At 44.2% G+C, this 21,304-nt stretch overlaps 13 non-coding genes across 13 annotated transcripts; all 13 read left to right on the forward strand.

Annotated features, from left to right (window-relative positions):
* The first annotated feature begins 85 nt into the window (after positions 1-85).
* Positions 86-276, forward strand: LOC141212982 (U2 spliceosomal RNA). The gene has a single exon (XR_012282563.1). It is a non-coding gene; the product is annotated as a U2 spliceosomal RNA (small nuclear RNA).
* A 1,115-nt stretch (positions 277-1,391) lies between these two features.
* On the forward strand, positions 1,392-1,582 carry LOC141212983 (U2 spliceosomal RNA). Its single transcript, XR_012282564.1, has one exon. It is a non-coding gene; the product is annotated as a U2 spliceosomal RNA (small nuclear RNA).
* A 1,115-nt stretch (positions 1,583-2,697) lies between these two features.
* LOC141212984 (U2 spliceosomal RNA) lies at positions 2,698-2,888 on the forward strand. Its single transcript, XR_012282565.1, has one exon. It is a non-coding gene; the product is annotated as a U2 spliceosomal RNA (small nuclear RNA).
* A 1,115-nt stretch (positions 2,889-4,003) lies between these two features.
* On the forward strand, positions 4,004-4,194 carry LOC141212985 (U2 spliceosomal RNA). Its single transcript, XR_012282566.1, has one exon. It is a non-coding gene; the product is annotated as a U2 spliceosomal RNA (small nuclear RNA).
* A 1,115-nt stretch (positions 4,195-5,309) lies between these two features.
* On the forward strand, positions 5,310-5,500 carry LOC141212986 (U2 spliceosomal RNA). The gene has a single exon (XR_012282567.1). It is a non-coding gene; the product is annotated as a U2 spliceosomal RNA (small nuclear RNA).
* A 1,118-nt stretch (positions 5,501-6,618) lies between these two features.
* On the forward strand, positions 6,619-6,809 carry LOC141213135 (U2 spliceosomal RNA). The gene has a single exon (XR_012282712.1). It is a non-coding gene; the product is annotated as a U2 spliceosomal RNA (small nuclear RNA).
* Positions 6,810-7,924: 1,115 nt separating this feature from the next.
* Positions 7,925-8,115, forward strand: LOC141212987 (U2 spliceosomal RNA). The gene has a single exon (XR_012282568.1). It is a non-coding gene; the product is annotated as a U2 spliceosomal RNA (small nuclear RNA).
* A 1,115-nt stretch (positions 8,116-9,230) lies between these two features.
* LOC141212989 (U2 spliceosomal RNA) lies at positions 9,231-9,421 on the forward strand. The gene has a single exon (XR_012282570.1). It is a non-coding gene; the product is annotated as a U2 spliceosomal RNA (small nuclear RNA).
* A 6,104-nt stretch (positions 9,422-15,525) lies between these two features.
* On the forward strand, positions 15,526-15,708 carry LOC141213180 (U2 spliceosomal RNA). Its single transcript, XR_012282742.1, has one exon. It is a non-coding gene; the product is annotated as a U2 spliceosomal RNA (small nuclear RNA).
* A 1,115-nt stretch (positions 15,709-16,823) lies between these two features.
* On the forward strand, positions 16,824-17,014 carry LOC141213106 (U2 spliceosomal RNA). Its single transcript, XR_012282683.1, has one exon. It is a non-coding gene; the product is annotated as a U2 spliceosomal RNA (small nuclear RNA).
* A 1,115-nt stretch (positions 17,015-18,129) lies between these two features.
* LOC141213120 (U2 spliceosomal RNA) lies at positions 18,130-18,320 on the forward strand. Its single transcript, XR_012282697.1, has one exon. It is a non-coding gene; the product is annotated as a U2 spliceosomal RNA (small nuclear RNA).
* Positions 18,321-19,435: 1,115 nt separating this feature from the next.
* Positions 19,436-19,626, forward strand: LOC141212990 (U2 spliceosomal RNA). Its single transcript, XR_012282571.1, has one exon. It is a non-coding gene; the product is annotated as a U2 spliceosomal RNA (small nuclear RNA).
* A 1,115-nt stretch (positions 19,627-20,741) lies between these two features.
* Positions 20,742-20,932, forward strand: LOC141212991 (U2 spliceosomal RNA). Its single transcript, XR_012282572.1, has one exon. It is a non-coding gene; the product is annotated as a U2 spliceosomal RNA (small nuclear RNA).
* Positions 20,933-21,304: the final 372 nt, after the last annotated feature.

Genomic DNA, 21,304 nt, shown 5'->3' on the forward strand with positions numbered 1-21,304 from the left:
CTTAACGGGAGTCCAGGAGCTCATCTCCACAAATGGACTTTTCAGGATCCTTGGGTGGCTCCGTAGTTTGAAACCAATTCTGGTTATCGCTTCTCGGCCTTTTGGCTAAGATCAAGTGTAGTATCTGTTCTTATCAGTTTAATATCTGATACGTCCCCTATCTGGGGACCATATATTAAATGGATTTTTAGAACAGGGAGATGGAAAAAGAGCTTGCTCTGTCCACTCCACGCATTGACCTGGTATTGCAGTATCTCCAGGACCGGTGCACCCCTTCTTTAATGCAGTTTCTAAAATCAGAAAGAATTGAATTCAATGTTTTTTGTTCATTTTGCTTGTTTGTCGGATTTTGGGATGGACTCTTTGGCTTTGCTTTTCTTCTCCTCATTGGATTTTTCATGTTCAAAGTTGCAGAAGCCAGATTACAAGCTCATTTTGGTTCAACTTCAGCAACTGTGCATTGCATTGCCATGTAATGTGATGCAATGCTATCTTTCTAGCTCTCCCTTTTTACTTCCTTTTGGATAAACAGACATATTAGGCAAGCATTTTGGAGCTTTCACCTAAATAACTACAGGTGGTGAGATAAGCTGCACAATATAATTGACCTTTCAGTATATTGTTGCACACACACCATCTATTTAGCAAATGCCCTTGTTATCAACAGCAGCCTTTTAAACTCACCTGAGCTAACAGGTATGTGCGCTGGTTACTCTGCTGCGCTTAAAATTTCTTTTTTGGTTTGCTACAATGCCTTTTCTGAAACGTTGTCTCCCTCTGCTGGAACACTGACTTCTTTCATTTAATGCCTGCAGACTATAAAAGAGAACCCAACCCAAAAAGTTTGGTTGATTAGTCTGTGGCATTCTGTTAAACTGTTGCTTATGGCGGTCTCTGTGAGCTTCTCAGCGACATTCAGCCAGCCAGGTATCCTGCCTGCAGTAGATGGAATGTGGCAATGGAACGCTGGCTGCGCGTGTCATAATAGGCTCTGAGCCTTTATATACCTGTGCACAGCAGCAGCCACCTTCAGTCTGCTGCTGGACAGCCAGCAGCAGCAGCAGCAGGAGAGGTATGTAATCAGGAGCCCTCCTGCTAAGGGTAGACAGCTGCTCGTTCCACCCCACCCCCCGCCTTAATTGGTTCTCCTCCCTTCCAACGGTGTTGAGGCGGGTGGGAACAGCAGGGGGTGAAGGTGCTGTGTTTAAAGAGGTGGAGTTATGCAGATCTAAAACGCGTGGATTGCAGCAGCAGCAAGCCGAAAAGTGCAGGCATGTAAGGGATCTAGAGGTTGACAACATGTCTTCTTAACGGGAGTCCAGGAGCTCATCTCCACAAATGGACTTTTCAGGATCCTTGGGTGGCTCCGTAGTTTGAAACCAATTCTGGTTATCGCTTCTCGGCCTTTTGGCTAAGATCAAGTGTAGTATCTGTTCTTATCAGTTTAATATCTGATACGTCCCCTATCTGGGGACCATATATTAAATGGATTTTTAGAACAGGGAGATGGAAAAAGAGCTTGCTCTGTCCACTCCACGCATTGACCTGGTATTGCAGTATCTCCAGGACCGGTGCACCCCTTCTTTAATGCAGTTTCTAAAATCAGAAAGAATTGAATTCAATGTTTTTTGTTCATTTTGCTTGTTTGTCGGATTTTGGGATGGACTCTTTGGCTTTGCTTTTCTTCTCCTCATTGGATTTTTCATGTTCAAAGTTGCAGAAGCCAGATTACAAGCTCATTTTGGTTCAACTTCAGCAACTGTGCATTGCATTGCCATGTAATGTGATGCAATGCTATCTTTCTAGCTCTCCCTTTTTACTTCCTTTTGGATAAACAGACATATTAGGCAAGCATTTTGGAGCTTTCACCTAAATAACTACAGGTGGTGAGATAAGCTGCACAATATAATTGACCTTTCAGTATATTGTTGCACACACACCATCTATTTAGCAAATGCCCTTGTTATCAACAGCAGCCTTTTAAACTCACCTGAGCTAACAGGTATGTGCGCTGGTTACTCTGCTGCGCTTAAAATTTCTTTTTTGGTTTGCTACAATGCCTTTTCTGAAACGTTGTCTCCCTCTGCTGGAACACTGACTTCTTTCATTTAATGCCTGCAGACTATAAAAGAGAACCCAACCCAAAAAGTTTGGTTGATTAGTCTGTGGCATTCTGTTAAACTGTTGCTTATGGCGGTCTCTGTGAGCTTCTCAGCGACATTCAGCCAGCCAGGTATCCTGCCTGCAGTAGATGGAATGTGGCAATGGAACGCTGGCTGCGCGTGTCATAATAGGCTCTGAGCCTTTATATACCTGTGCACAGCAGCAGCCACCTTCAGTCTGCTGCTGGACAGCCAGCAGCAGCAGCAGCAGGAGAGGTATGTAATCAGGAGCCCTCCTGCTAAGGGTAGACAGCTGCTCGTTCCACCCCACCCCCCGCCTTAATTGGTTCTCCTCCCTTCCAACGGTGTTGAGGCGGGTGGGAACAGCAGGGGGTGAAGGTGCTGTGTTTAAAGAGGTGGAGTTATGCAGATCTAAAACGCGTGGATTGCAGCAGCAGCAAGCCGAAAAGTGCAGGCATGTAAGGGATCTAGAGGTTGACAACATGTCTTCTTAACGGGAGTCCAGGAGCTCATCTCCACAAATGGACTTTTCAGGATCCTTGGGTGGCTCCGTAGTTTGAAACCAATTCTGGTTATCGCTTCTCGGCCTTTTGGCTAAGATCAAGTGTAGTATCTGTTCTTATCAGTTTAATATCTGATACGTCCCCTATCTGGGGACCATATATTAAATGGATTTTTAGAACAGGGAGATGGAAAAAGAGCTTGCTCTGTCCACTCCACGCATTGACCTGGTATTGCAGTATCTCCAGGACCGGTGCACCCCTTCTTTAATGCAGTTTCTAAAATCAGAAAGAATTGAATTCAATGTTTTTTGTTCATTTTGCTTGTTTGTCGGATTTTGGGATGGACTCTTTGGCTTTGCTTTTCTTCTCCTCATTGGATTTTTCATGTTCAAAGTTGCAGAAGCCAGATTACAAGCTCATTTTGGTTCAACTTCAGCAACTGTGCATTGCATTGCCATGTAATGTGATGCAATGCTATCTTTCTAGCTCTCCCTTTTTACTTCCTTTTGGATAAACAGACATATTAGGCAAGCATTTTGGAGCTTTCACCTAAATAACTACAGGTGGTGAGATAAGCTGCACAATATAATTGACCTTTCAGTATATTGTTGCACACACACCATCTATTTAGCAAATGCCCTTGTTATCAACAGCAGCCTTTTAAACTCACCTGAGCTAACAGGTATGTGCGCTGGTTACTCTGCTGCGCTTAAAATTTCTTTTTTGGTTTGCTACAATGCCTTTTCTGAAACGTTGTCTCCCTCTGCTGGAACACTGACTTCTTTCATTTAATGCCTGCAGACTATAAAAGAGAACCCAACCCAAAAAGTTTGGTTGATTAGTCTGTGGCATTCTGTTAAACTGTTGCTTATGGCGGTCTCTGTGAGCTTCTCAGCGACATTCAGCCAGCCAGGTATCCTGCCTGCAGTAGATGGAATGTGGCAATGGAACGCTGGCTGCGCGTGTCATAATAGGCTCTGAGCCTTTATATACCTGTGCACAGCAGCAGCCACCTTCAGTCTGCTGCTGGACAGCCAGCAGCAGCAGCAGCAGGAGAGGTATGTAATCAGGAGCCCTCCTGCTAAGGGTAGACAGCTGCTCGTTCCACCCCACCCCCCGCCTTAATTGGTTCTCCTCCCTTCCAACGGTGTTGAGGCGGGTGGGAACAGCAGGGGGTGAAGGTGCTGTGTTTAAAGAGGTGGAGTTATGCAGATCTAAAACGCGTGGATTGCAGCAGCAGCAAGCCGAAAAGTGCAGGCATGTAAGGGATCTAGAGGTTGACAACATGTCTTCTTAACGGGAGTCCAGGAGCTCATCTCCACAAATGGACTTTTCAGGATCCTTGGGTGGCTCCGTAGTTTGAAACCAATTCTGGTTATCGCTTCTCGGCCTTTTGGCTAAGATCAAGTGTAGTATCTGTTCTTATCAGTTTAATATCTGATACGTCCCCTATCTGGGGACCATATATTAAATGGATTTTTAGAACAGGGAGATGGAAAAAGAGCTTGCTCTGTCCACTCCACGCATTGACCTGGTATTGCAGTATCTCCAGGACCGGTGCACCCCTTCTTTAATGCAGTTTCTAAAATCAGAAAGAATTTAATTCAATGTTTTTTGTTCATTTTGCTTGTTTGTCGGATTTTGGGATGGACTCTTTGGCTTTGCTTTTCTTCTCCTCATTGGATTTTTCATGTTCAAAGTTGCAGAAGCCAGATTACAAGCTCATTTTGGTTCAACTTCAGCAACTGTGCATTGCATTGCCATGTAATGTGATGCAATGCTATCTTTCTAGCTCTCCCTTTTTACTTCCTTTTGGATAAACAGACATATTAGGCAAGCATTTTGGAGCTTTCACCTAAATAACTACAGGTGGTGAGATAAGCTGCACAATATAATTGACCTTTCAGTATATTGTTGCACACACACCATCTATTTAGCAAATGCCCTTGTTATCAACAGCAGCCTTTTAAACTCACCTGAGCTAACAGGTATGTGCGCTGGTTACTCTGCTGCGCTTAAAATTTCTTTTTTGGTTTGCTACAATGCCTTTTCTGAAACGTTGTCTCCCTCTGCTGGAACACTGACTTCTTTCATTTAATGCCTGCAGACTATAAAAGAGAACCCAACCCAAAAAGTTTGGTTGATTAGTCTGTGGCATTCTGTTAAACTGTTGCTTATGGCGGTCTCTGTGAGCTTCTCAGCGACATTCAGCCAGCCAGGTATCCTGCCTGCAGTAGATGGAATGTGGCAATGGAACGCTGGCTGCGCGTGTCATAATAGGCTCTGAGCCTTTATATACCTGTGCACAGCAGCAGCCACCTTCAGTCTGCTGCTGGACAGCCAGCAGCAGCAGCAGCAGGAGAGGTATGTAATCAGGAGCCCTCCTGCTAAGGGTAGACAGCTGCTCGTTCCACCCCACCCCCCGCCTTAATTGGTTCTCCTCCCTTCCAACGGTGTTGAGGCGGGTGGGAACAGCAGGGGGTGAAGGTGCTGTGTTTAAAGAGGTGGAGTTATGCAGATCTAAAACGCGTGGATTGCAGCAGCAGCAAGCCGAAAAGTGCAGGCATGTAAGGGATCTAGAGGTTGACAACATGTCTTCTTAACGGGAGTCCAGGAGCTCATCTCCACAAATGGACTTTTCAGGATCCTTGGGTGGCTCCGTAGTTTGAAACCAATTCTGGTTATCGCTTCTCGGCCTTTTGGCTAAGATCAAGTGTAGTATCTGTTCTTATCAGTTTAATATCTGATACGTCCCCTATCTGGGGACCATATATTAAATGGATTTTTAGAACAGGGAGATGGAAAAAGAGCTTGCTCTGTCCACTCCACGCATTGACCTGGTATTGCAGTATCTCCAGGACCGGTGCACCCCTTCTTTAATGCAGTTTCTAAAATCAGAAAGAATTGAATTCAATGTTTTTTGTTCATTTTGCTTGTTTGTCGGATTTTGGGATGGACTCTTTGGCTTTGCTTTTCTTCTCCTCATTGGATTTTTCATGTTCAAAGTTGCAGAAGCCAGATTACAAGCTCATTTTGGTTCAACTTCAGCAACTGTGCATTGCATTGCCATGTAATGTGATGCAATGCTATCTTTCTAGCTCTCCCTTTTTACTTCCTTTTGGATAAACAGACATATTAGGCAAGCATTTTGGAGCTTTCACCTAAATAACTACAGGTGGTGAGATAAGCTGCACAATATAATTGACCTTTCAGTATATTGTTGCACACACACCATCTATTTAGCAAATGCCCTTGTTATCAACAGCAGCCTTTTAAACTCACCTGAGCTAACAGGTATGTGCGCTGGTTACTCTGCTGCGCTTAAAATTTCTTTTTTGGTTTGCTACAATGCCTTTTCTGAAACGTTGTCTCCCTCTGCTGGAACACTGACTTCTTTCATTTAATGCCTGCAGACTATAAAAGAGAACCCAACCCAAAAAGTTTGGTTGATTAGTCTGTGGCATTCTGTTAAACTGTTGCTTATGGCGGTCTCTGTGAGCTTCTCAGCGACATTCAGCCAGCCAGGTATCCTGCCTGCAGTAGATGGAATGTGGCAATGGAACGCTGGCTGCGCGTGTCATAATAGGCTCTGAGCCTTTATATACCTGTGCACAGCAGCAGCCACCTTCAGTCTGCTGCTGGACAGCCAGCAGCAGCAGCAGCAGCAGGAGAGGTATGTAATCAGGAGCCCTCCTGCTAAGGGTAGACAGCTGCTCGTTCCACCCCACCCCCCGCCTTAATTGGTTCTCCTCCCTTCCAACGGTGTTGAGGCGGGTGGGAACAGCAGGGGGTGAAGGTGCTGTGTTTAAAGAGGTGGAGTTATGCAGATCTAAAACGCGTGGATTGCAGCAGCAGCAAGCCGAAAAGTGCAGGCATGTAAGGGATCTAGAGGTTGACAACATGTCTTCTTAACGGGAGTCCAGGAGCTCATCTCCACAAATGGACTTTTCAGGATCCTTGGGTGGCTCCGTAGTTTGAAACCAATTCTGGTTATCGCTTCTCGGTCTTTTGGCTAAGATCAAGTGTAGTATCTGTTCTTATCAGTTTAATATCTGATACCTCCCCTATCTAGGGACCATATATTAAATGGATTTTTAGAACAGGGAGATGGAAAAAGAGCTTGCTCTGTCCACTCCACGCATTGACCTGGTATTGCAGTATCTCCAGGACCGGTGCACCCCTTCTTTAATGCAGTTTCTAAAATCAGAAAGAATTGAATTCAATGTTTTTTGTTCATTTTGCTTGTTTGTCGGATTTTGGGATGGACTCTTTGGCTTTGGTTTTCTTCTCCTCATTGGATTTTTCATGTTCAAAGTTGCAGAAGCCAGATTACAAGCTCATTTTGGTTCAACTTCAGCAACTGTGCATTGCATTGCCATGTAATGTGATGCAATGCTATCTTTCTAGCTCTCCCTTTTTACTTCCTTTTGGATAAACAGACATATTAGGCAAGCATTTTGGAGCTTTCACCTAAATAACTACAGGTGGTGAGATAAGCTGCACAATATAATTGACCTTTCAGTATATTGTTGCACACACACCATCTATTTAGCAAATGCCCTTGTTATCAACAGCAGCCTTTTAAACTCACCTGAGCTAACAGGTATGTGCGCTGGTTACTCTGCTGCGCTTAAAATTTCTTTTTTGGTTTGCTACAATGCCTTTTCTGAAACGTTGTCTCCCTCTGCTGGAACACTGACTTCTTTCATTTAATGCCTGCAGACTATAAAAGAGAACCCAACCCAAAAAGTTTGGTTGATTAGTCTGTGGCATTCTGTTAAACTGTTGCTTATGGCGGTCTCTGTGAGCTTCTCAGCGACATTCAGCCAGCCAGGTATCCTGCCTGCAGTAGATGGAATGTGGCAATGGAACGCTGGCTGCGCGTGTCATAATAGGCTCTGAGCCTTTATATACCTGTGCACAGCAGCAGCCACCTTCAGTCTGCTGCTGGACAGCCAGCAGCAGCAGCAGCAGGAGAGGTATGTAATCAGGAGCCCTCCTGCTAAGGGTAGACAGCTGCTCGTTCCACCCCACCCCCCGCCTTAATTGGTTCTCCTCCCTTCCAACGGTGTTGAGGCGGGTGGGAACAGCAGGGGGTGAAGGTGCTGTGTTTAAAGAGGTGGAGTTATGCAGATCTAAAACGCGTGGATTGCAGCAGCAGCAAGCCGAAAAGTGCAGGCATGTAAGGGATCTAGAGGTTGACAACATGTCTTCTTAACGGGAGTCCAGGAGCTCATCTCCACAAATGGACTTTTCAGGATCCTTGGGTGGCTCCGTAGTTTGAAACCAATTCTGGTTATCGCTTCTCGGCCTTTTGGCTAAGATCAAGTGTAGTATCTGTTCTTATCAGTTTAATATCTGATACGTCCCCTATCTGGGGACCATATATTAAATGGATTTTTAGAACAGGGAGATGGAAAAAGAGCTTGCTCTGTCCACTCCACGCATTGACCTGGTATTGCAGTATCTCCAGGACCGGTGCACCCCTTCTTTAATGCAGTGTCTAAAATCAGAAAGAATTGAATTCAATGTTTTTTGTTCATTTTGCTTGTTTGTCGGATTTTGGGATGGACTCTTTGGGTTTGCTTTTCTTCTCCTCATTGGATTTTTCATGTTCAAAGTTGCAGAAGCCAGATTACAAGCTCATTTTGGTTCAACTTCAGCAACTGTGCATTGCATTGCCATGTAATGTGATGCAATGCTATCTTTCTAGCTCTCCCTTTTTACTTCCTTTTGGATAAACAGACATATTAGGCAAGCATTTTGGAGCTTTCACCTAAATAACTACAGGTGGTGAGATAAGCTGCACAATATAATTGACCTTTCAGTATATTGTTGCACACACACCATCTATTTAGCAAATGCCCTTGTTATCAACAGCAGCCTTTTAAACTCACCTGAGCTAACAGGTATGTGCGCTGGTTACTCTGCTGCGCTTAAAATTTCTTTTTTGGTTTGCTACAATGCCTTTTCTGAAACGTTGTCTCCCTCTGCTGGAACACTGACTTCTTTCATTTAATGCCTGCAGACTATAAAAGAGAACCCAACCCAAAAAGTTTGGTTGATTAGTCTGTGGCATTCTGTTAAACTGTTGCTTATGGCGGTCTCTGTGAGCTTCTCAGCGACATTCAGCCAGCCAGGTATCCTGCCTGCAGTAGATGGAATGTGGCAATGGAACGCTGGCTGCGCGTGTCATAATAGGCTCTGAGCCTTTATATACCTGTGCACAGCAGCAGCCACCTTCAGTCTGCTGCTGGACAGCCAGCAGCAGCAGCAGCAGGAGAGGTATGTAATCAGGAGCCCTCCTGCTAAGGGTAGACAGCTGCTCGTTCCACCCCACCCCCCGCCTTAATTGGTTCTCCTCCCTTCCAACGGTGTTGAGGCGGGTGGGAACAGCAGGGGGTGAAGGTGCTGTGTTTAAAGAGGTGGAGTTATGCAGATCTAAAACGCGTGGATTGCAGCAGCAGCAAGCCGAAAAGTGCAGGCATGTAAGGGATCTAGAGGTTGACAACATGTCTTCTTAACGGGAGTCCAGGAGCTCATCTCCACAAATGGACTTTTCAGGATCCTTGGGTGGCTCCGTAGTTTGAAACCAATTCTGGTTATCGCTTCTCGGCCTTTTGGCTAAGATCAAGTGTAGTATCTGTTCTTATCAGTTTAATATCTGATACGTCCCCTATCTGGGGACCATATATTAAATGGATTTTTAGAACAGGGAGATGGAAAAAGAGCTTGCTCTGTCCACTCCACGCATTGACCTGGTATTGCAGTATCTCCAGGACCGGTGCACCCCTTCTTTAATGCAGTTTCTAAAATCAGAAAGAATTGAATTCAATGTTTTTTGTTCATTTTGCTTGTTTGTCGGATTTTGGGATGGACTCTTTGGCTTTGCTTTTCTTCTCCTCATTGGATTTTTCATGTTCAAAGTTGCAGAAGCCAGATTACAAGCTCATTTTGGTTCAACTTCAGCAACTGTGCATTGCATTGCCATGTAATGTGATGCAATGCTATCTTTCTAGCTCTCCCTTTTTACTTCCTTTTGGATAAACAGACATATTAGGCAAGCATTTTGGAGCTTTCACCTAAATAACTACAGGTGGTGAGATAAGCTGCACAATATAATTGACCTTTCAGTATATTGTTGCACACACACCATCTATTTAGCAAATGCCCTTGTTATCAACAGCAGCCTTTTAAACTCACCTGAGCTAACAGGTATGTGCGCTGGTTACTCTGCTGCGCTTAAAATTTCTTTTTTGGTTTGCTACAATGCCTTTTCTGAAACGTTGTCTCCCTCTGCTGGAACACTGACTTCTTTCATTTAATGCCTGCAGACTATAAAAGAGAACCCAACCCAAAAAGTTTGGTTGATTAGTCTGTGGCATTCTGTTAAACTGTTGCTTATGGCGGTCTCTGTGAGCTTCTCAGCGACATTCAGCCAGCCAGGTATCCTGCCTGCAGTAGATGGAATGTGGCAATGGAACGCTGGCTGCGCGTGTCATAATAGGCTCTGAGCCTTTATATACCTGTGCACAGCAGCAGCCACCTTCAGTCTGCTGCTGGACAGCCAGCAGCAGCAGCAGGAGAGGTATGTAATCAGGAGCCCTCCTGCTAAGGGTAGACAGCTGCTCGTTCCACCCCACCCCCCGCCTTAATTGGTTCTCCTCCCTTCCAACGGTGTTGAGGCGGGTGGGAACAGCAGGGGGTGAAGGTGCTGTGTTTAAAGAGGTGGAGTTATGCAGATCTAAAACGCGTGGATTGCAGCAGCAGCAAGCCGAAAAGTGCAGGCATGTAAGGGATCTAGAGGTTGACAACATGTCTTCTTAACGGGAGTCCAGGAGCTCATCTCCACAAATGGACTTTTCAGGATCCTTGGGTGGCTCCGTAGTTTGAAACCAATTCTGGTTATCGCTTCTCGGCCTTTTGGCTCAGATCAAGTGTCTGGACATCAGGTTCCTTGAGTGCTAGCCCTCGGCCTTCCAGCATCGCCACTCCGGTGGCTTAAGCTGGATGCTGCTATAGGTGGAGAGTGAGGAGGAAACGGGAAGGCGATTTCCGTGGCTGACTATGGGAGTCAAGCTGAAATTTGCTGGGACCGGGGACCCCCGGGTCAAGAATGGATTTCGCATTGAGATTTCCGAGGAGAAGAAGGGACATTTTTCCATGTCCTACCTGGTGAATGCCATCTTCTATGAAGCATTGAAGATTAAGAAGTCGGACATTCTTTGCCTGCAGGAATTTAGAAGTCATGGAAGGTATGTGCTGGTTCTTTCTACTATGGCTGCTTGCCAAAATCTTTATAGAACCTTGAAAGGCCATACTGAGAACTCCCTCCTAGATGGACTCACTTTTACTGTCCTCTATTCAAAGGGGGATGTTCCTGTTGTGTTTATGCACAATCCCTTTATCCCCCAGGAGGACATTACTGTATTCTTGAGGAGGCATTGTACTTATGTGCATTTTTCCCACAAGATCTCGAATGAAGAAGGCTTGTGGACTGGCAAATACAAGTACTTTGTTCGTTTTGCTACAGACCCCGAGGGGCCAGGGGGCATACATTATCCTCCTATGAGTTTCTCTATTGGGAGAGACACTGGTTTCTTGTACTTTCCTGATGCTCCTTTTTTCTGCAGAAGATGTAACAAGTATGGTCATGTCCAGGAGTCCTGCAGGTATCCGCCAACCTGCAGGAGGTGTAACACGTCTGGTCATATGGCGAAAGACTGCAAGAACCAGGTAAAGTGTGATGCTTGTGGTGAGGAGGGGCATGTTCTTAGGCAGTGTCAAGCTAGAACCACTCCTAAGTCTTTTGCTCAAGTGGTCGCGGAGGGGCCTGCTGTTCCTTCGACTTCTACTAGGGTTCCACAAGGTCCCCTTCCGGATGTCGGGGAGGCAACTGCTCCCCAAGAGGAAGAGGATGGCACTCAGATGGACGACATATTTGAAGATGCCCAGCTTCAGCCTCCTGCGTCAGGAGGCTTTGACATGGTGATTCCAGAGGTGATGTCACCTTTCCCTCCCCAGTTTGGTGTCCGTGGTGAGGGGGAAATGGACTTGTCCAATTCTCCTGTCATATCTTGGTGCAATACTGCTTCAGAGGAGATCGGGGGCGGTGGCCAAGGGGACTTGTCTGCTGTCCGTTTCTCTGATGAGGAGGATCCTGATGTGGTCAAGAAGAAGCCAAGGACTGAGTGTTCATCCATTGCTGCCGTGTGTGATAGCCCGGTGGACTCTCGTGCTTACCCGTCAGATGTATTTTCTCCTGACATTGTTACATTTGGCATTCAGCCAGATGGTAATAGCTTTGCTTTGCTTGATGAAGTTTGAGTTGATGTTTTCTTTCTTTTTTTTTCAGGTTATGTGTGATCCCCTTTAGTTATGCCGCATCATTCTGGATGGGACATTGTGTCCCTTAATGTTAGGCAAATTAGATCTGTTACCCGAAGAACAACAGTTCTGGATTATCTAAAGGGTTTGAGTGCAGATGTCTATTGTCTACAAGAGTGTGGGATTACTGAATCTCCAGGGGATAAGGACTGGCCTTATGGCCAGTATGTTTGGTCGGGGTCCAGCTTTAACAAAAATGATGGTGTGGGGATTTTAGTTGGTAATAAGAATATTACTATTGATAGTTACACGGTTGTGGAGGTGGGTCGCTGCATTATTGTTTTTTTGAGTTATAGGGGGTGGAAGGTTATAATGATTAATTTATATTGTCCTACTAAAAAAGAGGAGCGGCTTGCTCTTCTTGAGAAATTGAGTTTTTTTCTCCCTGGAAAAATTCCTACAGTTTTTGTTGGTGACTGTAATTGTGTCACAGAAGGTAATGTGGACATTACGGGAAAAAAGTTATCTCAACTTATTTCTGATTTTTCTTTCTTAGACGCTGCAATACTTGAGTATGGCATTCCACCACCGCCTACATATTATGCTGACCGTGGTAATATTTCATCGAGGATAGATAGGATGTTATTTTCCAAAAATATGGTTTGTTCAAGTTATGTTCAACATAAGGTACCTTTTTCTGATCATGAGTGTTTGCGTGGAGTTTTTAGTGCGAATGGGGACATGGTGTTTGGGGGTGGGGTTTGGAAATTGAATACGAGGTTGTTGGAGGATGAGGAGGTGATGAGTGAGTTGGAGAAAAGGTATGCAAGTTGGAGGTGGCGTAAGCGTGATTTTGGTAGTGTGCTTGAATGGTGGGATTGGGTGAAATTACAGTTAAAAACTTTCTTTAAAAAAATGGGGCTACAAAAAAGCTGCCAGATATCGTAATAGATTTAATGACTTAAGTAGACGGATTGATTGGTTGCGTGGGTGTGTTAGGAAAGGAATGGATATGTCTGATCAGCTTGAGGTTGCTAAGAATGAGTTAAAATGTCTTCTGGATGAAAAAGGTAAAGAGATTATTTACCGTACCAAGTTAGAGCATTTGGAAAAGAATGAAAAGTGCACCAGGTACTTTTTTAAAAAAATGAATGGAAGGAAGTTGGATTTGAGTGAAGTGGTAGGTGAAGATGGATCTAGTGTGGTTGGGAAGAATGTGTTGAATGAGGTGAATGGCTTCTATAGTAAGTTGTACGATGAGAAATGGATTGATCCTGGACTTGTGTCGCATGTATTGAGTGGTATGGAGAAGAGACTTGGTTCGGATGAATGTGATGCTTTGTGTGAGGATGTTATTTTGGATGAGGTGAGGAATGTTGTTATGAGTGCTAAAAAGAATAAGACGCCTGGGAAGGATGGGTTGCCTGTGGAGCTGTATGTGAAAGCTTGGGAGTTTTTGGGTAAGGACTTGACTGAGGTTTGTAGGTATATGTGGATGAATGGTGTTTTGTGTGACAGTATGAAAGAGGGTATAGTGGTTCTTGTGTTTAAGAAGGGTGAGAAAAAGCGTTTGGAGAACTGGAGACCCATATCATTGCTTAACGCTGATTATAAGGTCTACAGTAAATTGTTAGCAAATCGTATGCGTGAGGTGATTGGTAGGGTTGTGGAGGATGACCAAGTGTGTGCCGTGCCTGGTCGGAGTATAAGTGATAATTTGTTATTGTTAAGGGATATGCTTGGGGATTGTAAGACTAGAAAGCAGAAGTGTATGGTGTTAGCAATTGATTTCGAAAAGGCTTTTGATAGAGTTTCGCATGTGTTTCTGTTTAAAGTATTGGAGAGGATGGGTTTCCCTAGGGTTTTTCTGAATGGAGTTAAGTCTTTATATGATTATGTGTCAAGTGAGTTTTTAGTGAATGGATGGTTGTCTGACAAAGTGATGATTAGGTCTGGTGTAAGACAGGGGTGCCCTATGTCCCCTGTCTTGTTTGTATGTGTGATTGAGCCTTTGCTGTGTTTAGTGAGACGTGAGAAAATGATGAGAGGATTCTTAGTGCCTGGGAGTGGTGGTAAGCATGTGAAGGTGTTAGGTTACATGGATGATGTTGTGATGGTGAGTGAAAGTATGGCTTCAATGAGTAGGGTGAGGTTGCTTTTGGATTTTTTCTGTGGTGCATCAGGTTTTAGAGTTAACTGGACTAAGTGTAGTTTCAAATGCTTTGGAGATGACAGTATTCGTATGGAAGGTGTTAAGTATGAGGAGAGTGCAATTAAGGTTTTAGGGGTATTTTTCAATGATGATCTGAAAGGAAATGAGAGTTGGGACGAGTGTGGTATGCGTGTTGAGCGAAAATTGAATTTTTGGAGAATGAGAGATCTTTCTTTGCGGGGCAAAGTTCTAGTTATCAAAGCAGTGATCTTACCCATTCTGCTTTTTGTGGCCATAATTTTTCCATCCCCTTTTAGGAAAGTGAAGAGAGTTGAGAAAATGATTTTTTCCTTTTTCTGGTGCAGCAAGATGGAGAAGCTGAAGAGGGAAAGCCTTTATAAGGCCTGCCAGCATGGTGGTTTGGGATTTCCTAATGTTGAGGTTTTTTTAGGGCTCCATTATATTAAGACGATTGTGGTATTGTTGGGTAAAGGTAATAAGGGTGCATGTATGGCAAGTTATTCTGCAGGATGGATGTTGTATGGGTTAGGTTGGAGAAAGAGGGATGCGAGAGTGCCTGTGTCTTTTAAGTGTCCGGTGTGGTATGAGGTGATTGAGAAGTTTGTCAAGAAGTATGATTTGCTGAGTGTGCCGGTGGATGAGTTTAGAATGACTAAGAGGGTGTATAGGAAATTGTGTGCAAATGAGGTCGAGTCTAATATTGTTGGTTTGAGAGGGAATGAGGTTGCGGATGCTTGGAGAAAGTTGGGTATGTATGGGATGTCCAACAAACAGAAGGATGTAGTGTGGATGGCGTTTCACAATATTCTTCCAGTGAGAGACGTTCAAAAGAAGAGAGGTTTGATTAGGTCGGATGTTTGTCCAAGAGATGGATGTAATGGTTGTGAGACGGTTATGCATCTGATGTGGAATTGTGATTTTGCGCAAGACGTGTGGAAATGTGTAGGGGGGTTGTGTAGGAGTTTGGCAGGAGTGACTTTTGTGGATTGGCGTGTGGTTATGTTTGGTATTGGTGCAAGTGGACGTGTAAAGGAGAGAGTTTTGTGGTTAATTATGGCTTGTGTGTTAGAAAGTTTGTGGGATGTGAGGAATCTTTGTGTATTTAAAAGGAAATCAATTACAGTAAATGAATGTATTAGGATTATTCTTTCTAGGCTATTTTTGATTTACAAGATGGATAGTAGTAGCGGTGGTGGAACAGATGCCGAGGGAATATGGAAATTTAAAAAGTGGAGGCATATTGTAAAATTTCAGTGATCTTTTGGTTTATATTAATAAGATGTTCTTCTTTCTGTAATATTAGGTTACTTTATGCTTAATAAATATGGCCATGATGATGAGAAGTTTTTTTTGCAACAGTTTTGGTATATCCTACTGATTTGCTATAAAACTAACCTGAATGGTTTAAAAAAAAAAAAAAAAAAAAAAATCTGTTCTTATCAGTTTAATATCTGATACGTCCCCTATCTGGGGACCATATATTAAATGGATTTTTAGAACAGGGAGATGGAAAAAGAGCTTGCTCTGTCCACTCCACGCATTGACCTGGTATTGCAGTATCTCCAGGACCGGTGCACCCCTTCTTTAATGCAGTTTCTAAAATCAGAAAGAATTGAATTCAATGTTTTTTGTTCATTTTGCTTGTTTGTCGGATTTTGGGATGGACTCTTTGGCTTTGCTTTTCTTCTCCTCATTGGATTTTTCATGTTCAAAGTTGCAGAAGCCAGATTACAAGCTCATTTTGGTTCAACTTCAGCAACTGTGCATTGCATTGCCATGTAATGTGATGCAATGCTATCTTTCTAGCTCTCCCTTTTTACTTCCTTTTGGATAAACAGACATATTAGGCAAGCATTTTGGAGCTTTCACCTAAATAACTACAGGTGGTGAGATAAGCTGCACAATATAATTGACCTTTCAGTATATTGTTGCACACACACCATCTATTTAGCAAATGCCCTTGTTATCAACAGCAGCCTTTTAAACTCACCTGAGCTAACAGGTATGTGCGCTGGTTACTCTGCTGCGCTTAAAATTTCTTTTTTGGTTTGCTACAATGCCTTTTCTGAAACGTTGTCTCCTTCTGCTGGAACACTGACTTCTTTCATTTAATGCCTGCAGACTATAAAAGAGAACCCAACCCAAAAAGTTTGGTTGATTAGTCTGTGGCATTCTGTTAAACTGTTGCTTATGGCGGTCTCTGTGAGCTTCTCAGCGACATTCAGCCAGCCAGGTATCCTGCCTGCAGTAGATGGAATGTGGCAATGGAACGCTGGCTGCGCGTGTCATAATAGGCTCTGAGCCTTTATATTCCTGTGCACAGCAGCAGCCACCTTCAGTCTGCTGCTGGACAGCCAGCAGCAGCAGCAGCAGGAGAGGTATGTAATCAGGAGCCCTCCTGCTAAGGGTAGACAGCTGCTCGTTCCACCCCACCCCCCGCCTTAATTGGTTCTCCTCCCTTCCAACGGTGTTGAGGCGGGTGGGAACAGCAGGGGGTGAAGGTGCTGTGTTTAAAGAGGTGGAGTTATGCAGATCTAAAACGCGTGGATTGCAGCAGCAGCAAGCCGAAAAGTGCAGGCATGTAAGGGATCTAGAGGTTGACAACATGTCTTCTTAACGGGAGTCCAGGAGCTCATCTCCACAAATGGACTTTTCAGGATCCTTGGGTGGCTCCGTAGTTTGAAACCAATTCTGGTTATCGCTTCTCGGCCTTTTGGCTAAGATCAAGTGTAGTATCTGTTCTTATCAGTTTAATATCTGATACGTCCCCTATCTGGGGACCATATATTAAATAGATTTTTAGAACAGGGAGATGGAAAAAGAGCTTGCTCTGTCCACTCCACACATTGACCTGGTATTGCAGTATCTCCAGGACCGGTGCACCCCTTCTTTAATGCAGTTTCTAAAATCAGAAAGAATTGAATTCAATGTTTTTTGTTCATTTTGCTTGTTTGTCGGATTTTGGGATGGACTCTTTGGCTTTGCTTTTCTTCTCCTCATTGGATTTTTCATGTCCAAAGTTGCAGAAGCCAGATTACAAGCTCATTTTGGTTCAACTTCAGCAACTGTGCATTGCATTGCCATGTAATGTGATGCAATGCTATCTTTCTAGCTCTCCCTTTTTACTTCCTTTTGGATAAACAGACATATTAGGCAAGCATTTTGGAGCTTTCACCTAAATAACTACAGGTGGTGAGATAAGCTGCACAATATAATTGACCTTTCAGTATATTGTTGCACACACACCATCTATTTAGCAAATGCCCTTGTTATCAACAGCAGCCTTTTAAACTCACCTGAGCTAACAGGTATGTGCGCTGGTTACTCTGCTGCGCTTAAAATTTCTTTTTTGGTTTGCTACAATGCCTTTTCTGAAACGTTGTCTCCTTCTGCTGGAACACTGACTTCTTTCATTTAATGCCTGCAGACTATAAAAGAGAACCCAACCCAAAAAGTTTGGTTGATTAGTCTGTGGCATTCTGTTAAACTGTTGCTTATGGCGGTCTCTGTGAGCTTCTCAGCGACATTCAGCCAGCCAGGTATCCTGCCTGCAGTAGATGGAATGTGGCAATGGAACGCTGGCTGCGCGTGTCATAATAGGCTCTGAGCCTTTATATACCTGTGCACAGCAGCAGCCACCTTCAGTCTGCTGCTGGACAGCCAGCAGCAGCAGCAGCAGGAGAGGTATGTAATCAGGAGCCCTCCTGCTAAGGGTAGACAGCTGCTCGTTCCACCCCACCCCCCGCCTTAATTGGTTCTCCTCCCTTCCAACGGTGTTGAGGCGGGTGGGAACAGCAGGGGGTGAAGGTGCTGTGTTTAAAGAGGTGGAGTTATGCAGATCTAAAACGCGTGGATTGCAGCAGCAGCAAGCCGAAAAGTGCAGGCATGTAAGGGATCTAGAGGTTGACAACATGTCTTCTTAACGGGAGTCCAGGAGCTCATCTCCACAAATGGACTTTTCAGGATCCTTGGGTGGCTCCGTAGTTTGAAACCAATTCTGGTTATCGCTTCTCGGCCTTTTGGCTAAGATCAAGTGTAGTATCTGTTCTTATCAGTTTAATATCTGATACGTCCCCTATCTGGGGACCATATATTAAATGGATTTTTAAAACAGGGAGATGGAAAAAGAGCTTGCTCTGTCCACTCCACCCATTGACCTGGTATTGCAGTATCTCCAGGACCGGTGCACCCCTTCTTTAATGCAGTTTCTAAAATCAGAAAGAATTGAATTCAATGTTTTTTGTTCATTTTGCTTGTTTGTCGGATTTTGGGATGGACTCTTTGGCTTTGCTTTTCTTCTCCTCATTGGATTTCTCATGTTCAAAGTTGCAGAAGCCAGATTACAAGCTCATTTTGGTTCAACTTCAGCAACTGTGCATTGCATTGCCATGTAATGTGATGCAATGCTATCTTTCTAGCTCTCCCTTTTTACTTCCTTTTGGATAAACAGACATATTAGGCAAGCATTTTGGAGCTTTCACCTAAATAACTACAGGTGGTGAGATAAGCTGCACAATATAATTGACCTTTCAGTATATTGTTGCACACACACCATCTATTTAGCAAATGCCCTTGTTATCAACAGCAGCCTTTTAAACTCACCTGAGCTAACAGGTATGTGCGCTGGTTACTCTGCTGCGCTTAAAATTTCTTTTTTGGTTTGCTACAATGCCTTTTCTGAAACGTTGTCTCCTTCTGCTGGAACACTGACTTCTTTCATTTAATGCCTGCAGACTATAAAAGAGAACCCAACCCAAAAAGTTTGGTTGATTAGTCTGTGGCATTCTGTTAAACTGTTGCTTATGGCGGTCTCTGTGAGCTTCTCAGCGACATTCAGCCAGCCAGGTATCCTGCCTGCAGTAGATGGAATGTGGCAATGGAACGCTGGCTGCGCGTGTCATAATAGGCTCTGAGCCTTTATATACCTGTGCACAGCAGCAGCCACCTTCAGTCTGCTGCTGGACAGCCAGCAGCAGCAGCAGCAGGAGAGGTATGTAATCAGGAGCCCTCCTGCTAAGGGTAGACAGCTGCTCGTTCCACCCCACCCCCCGCCTTAATTGGTTCTCCTCCCTTCCAACGGTGTTGAGGCGGGTGGGAACAGCAGGGGGTGAAGGTGCTGTGTTTAAAGAGGTGGAGTTATGCAGATCTAAAACGCGTGGATTGCAGCAGCAGCAAGCCGAAAAGTGCAGGCATGTAAGGGATCTAGAGGTTGACAACATGTCTTCTTAACGGGAGTCCAGGAGCTCATCTCCACAAATGGACTTTTCAGGATCCTTGGGTGGCTCCGTAGTTTGAAACCAATTCTGGTTATCGCTTCTCGGCCTTTTGGCTAAGATCAAGTGTAGTATCTGTTCTTATCAGTTTAATATCTGATACGTCCCCTATCTGGGGACCATATATTAAATGGATTTTTAGAACAGGGAGATGGAAAAAGAGCTTGCTCTGTCCACTCCACGCATTGACCTGGTATTGCAGTATCTCCAGGACCGGTGCACCCCTTCTTTAATGCAGTTTCTAAAATCAGAAAGAATTGAATTCAATGTTTTTTGTTCATTTTGCTTGTTTGTCGGATTTTGGGATGGACTCTTTGGCTTTGCTTTTCTTCTCCTCATTGGATTTTTCATGTTCAAAGTTGCAGAAGCCAGATTACAAGCTCATTTTGGTTCAACTTCAGCAACTGTGCATTGCATTGCCATGTAATGTGATGCAATGCTATCTTTCTAGCTCTCCCTTTTTACTTCCTTTTGGATAAACAGACATATTAGGCAAGCATTTTGGAGCTTTCACCTAAATAACTACAGGTGGTGAGATAAGCTGCACAATATAATTGACCTTTCAGTATATTGTTGCACACACACCATCTATTTAGCAAATGCCCTTGTTATCAACAGCAGCCTTTTAAACTCACCTGAGCTAACAGGTATGTGCGCTGGTTACTCTGCTGCGCTTAAAATTTCTTTTTTGGTTTGCTACAATGCCTTTTCTGAAACGTTGTCTCCTTCTGCTGGAACACTGACTTCTTTCATTTAATGCCTGCAGACTATAAAAGAGAACCCAACCCAAAAAGTTTGGTTGATTAGTCTGTGGCATTCTGTTAAACTGTTGCTTATGGCGGTCTCTGTGAGCTTCTCAGCGACATTCAGCCAGCCAGGTATCCTGCCTGCAGTAGATGGAATGTGGCAATGGAACGCTGGCTGCGCGTGTCATAATAGGCTCTGAGCCTTTATATACCTGTGCACAGCAGCAGCCACCTTCAGTCTGCTGCTGGACAGCCAGCAGCAGCAGCAGCAGGAGAGGTATGTAATCAGGAGCCCTCCTGCTAAGGGTAGACAGCTGCTCGTTCCACCCCACCCCCCGCCTTAATTGGTTCTCCTCCCTTCCAACGGTGTTGAGGCGGGTGGGAACAGCAGGGGGTGAAGGTGCTGTGTTTAAAGAGGTGGAGTTATGCAGATCTAAAACGCGTGGATTGCAGCAGCAGCAAGCCGAAAAGTGCAGGCATGTAAGGGATCTAGAGGTTGACAACATGTCTTCTTAACGGGAGTCCAGGAGCTCATCTCCACAAATGGACTTTTCAGGATCCTTGGGTGGCTCCGTAGTTTGAAACCAATTCTGGTTATCGCTTCTCGGCCTTTTGGCTAAGATCAAGTGTAGTATCTGTTCTTATCAGTTTAATATCTGATACGTCCCCTATCTGGGGACCATATATTAAATGGATTTTTAGAACAGGGAGATGGAAAAAGAGCTTGCTCTGTCCACTCCACGCATTGACCTGGTATTGCAGTATCTCCAGGACCGGTGCACCCCTTCTTTAATGCAGTTTCTAAAATCAGAAAGAATTGAATTCAATGTTTTTTGTTCATTTTGCTTGTTTGTCGGATTTTGGGATGGACTCTTTGGCTTTGCTTTTCTTCTCCTCATTGGATTTTTCATGTTCAAAGTTGCAGAAGCCAGATTACAAGCTCATTTTGGTTCAACTTCAGCAACTGTGCATTGCATTGCCATGTAATGTGATGCAATGCTATCTTTCTAGCTCTCCCTTTTTACTTCCTTTTGGATAAACAGACATATTAGGCAAGCATTTTGGAGCTTTCACCTAAATAACTACAGGTGGTGAGATAAGCTGCACAATATAATTGACCTTTCAGTATATTGTTGCACACACACCATCTATTTAGCAA

Source organism: Phyllobates terribilis, unplaced genomic scaffold, assembly GCF_046119375.1.
Source record: "Phyllobates terribilis strain yellow unplaced genomic scaffold, ASM4611937v1 Scaffold_187__1_contigs__length_3656778, whole genome shotgun sequence".
Classification (NCBI taxonomy): Eukaryota; Metazoa; Chordata; class Amphibia; order Anura; family Dendrobatidae; genus Phyllobates; species Phyllobates terribilis.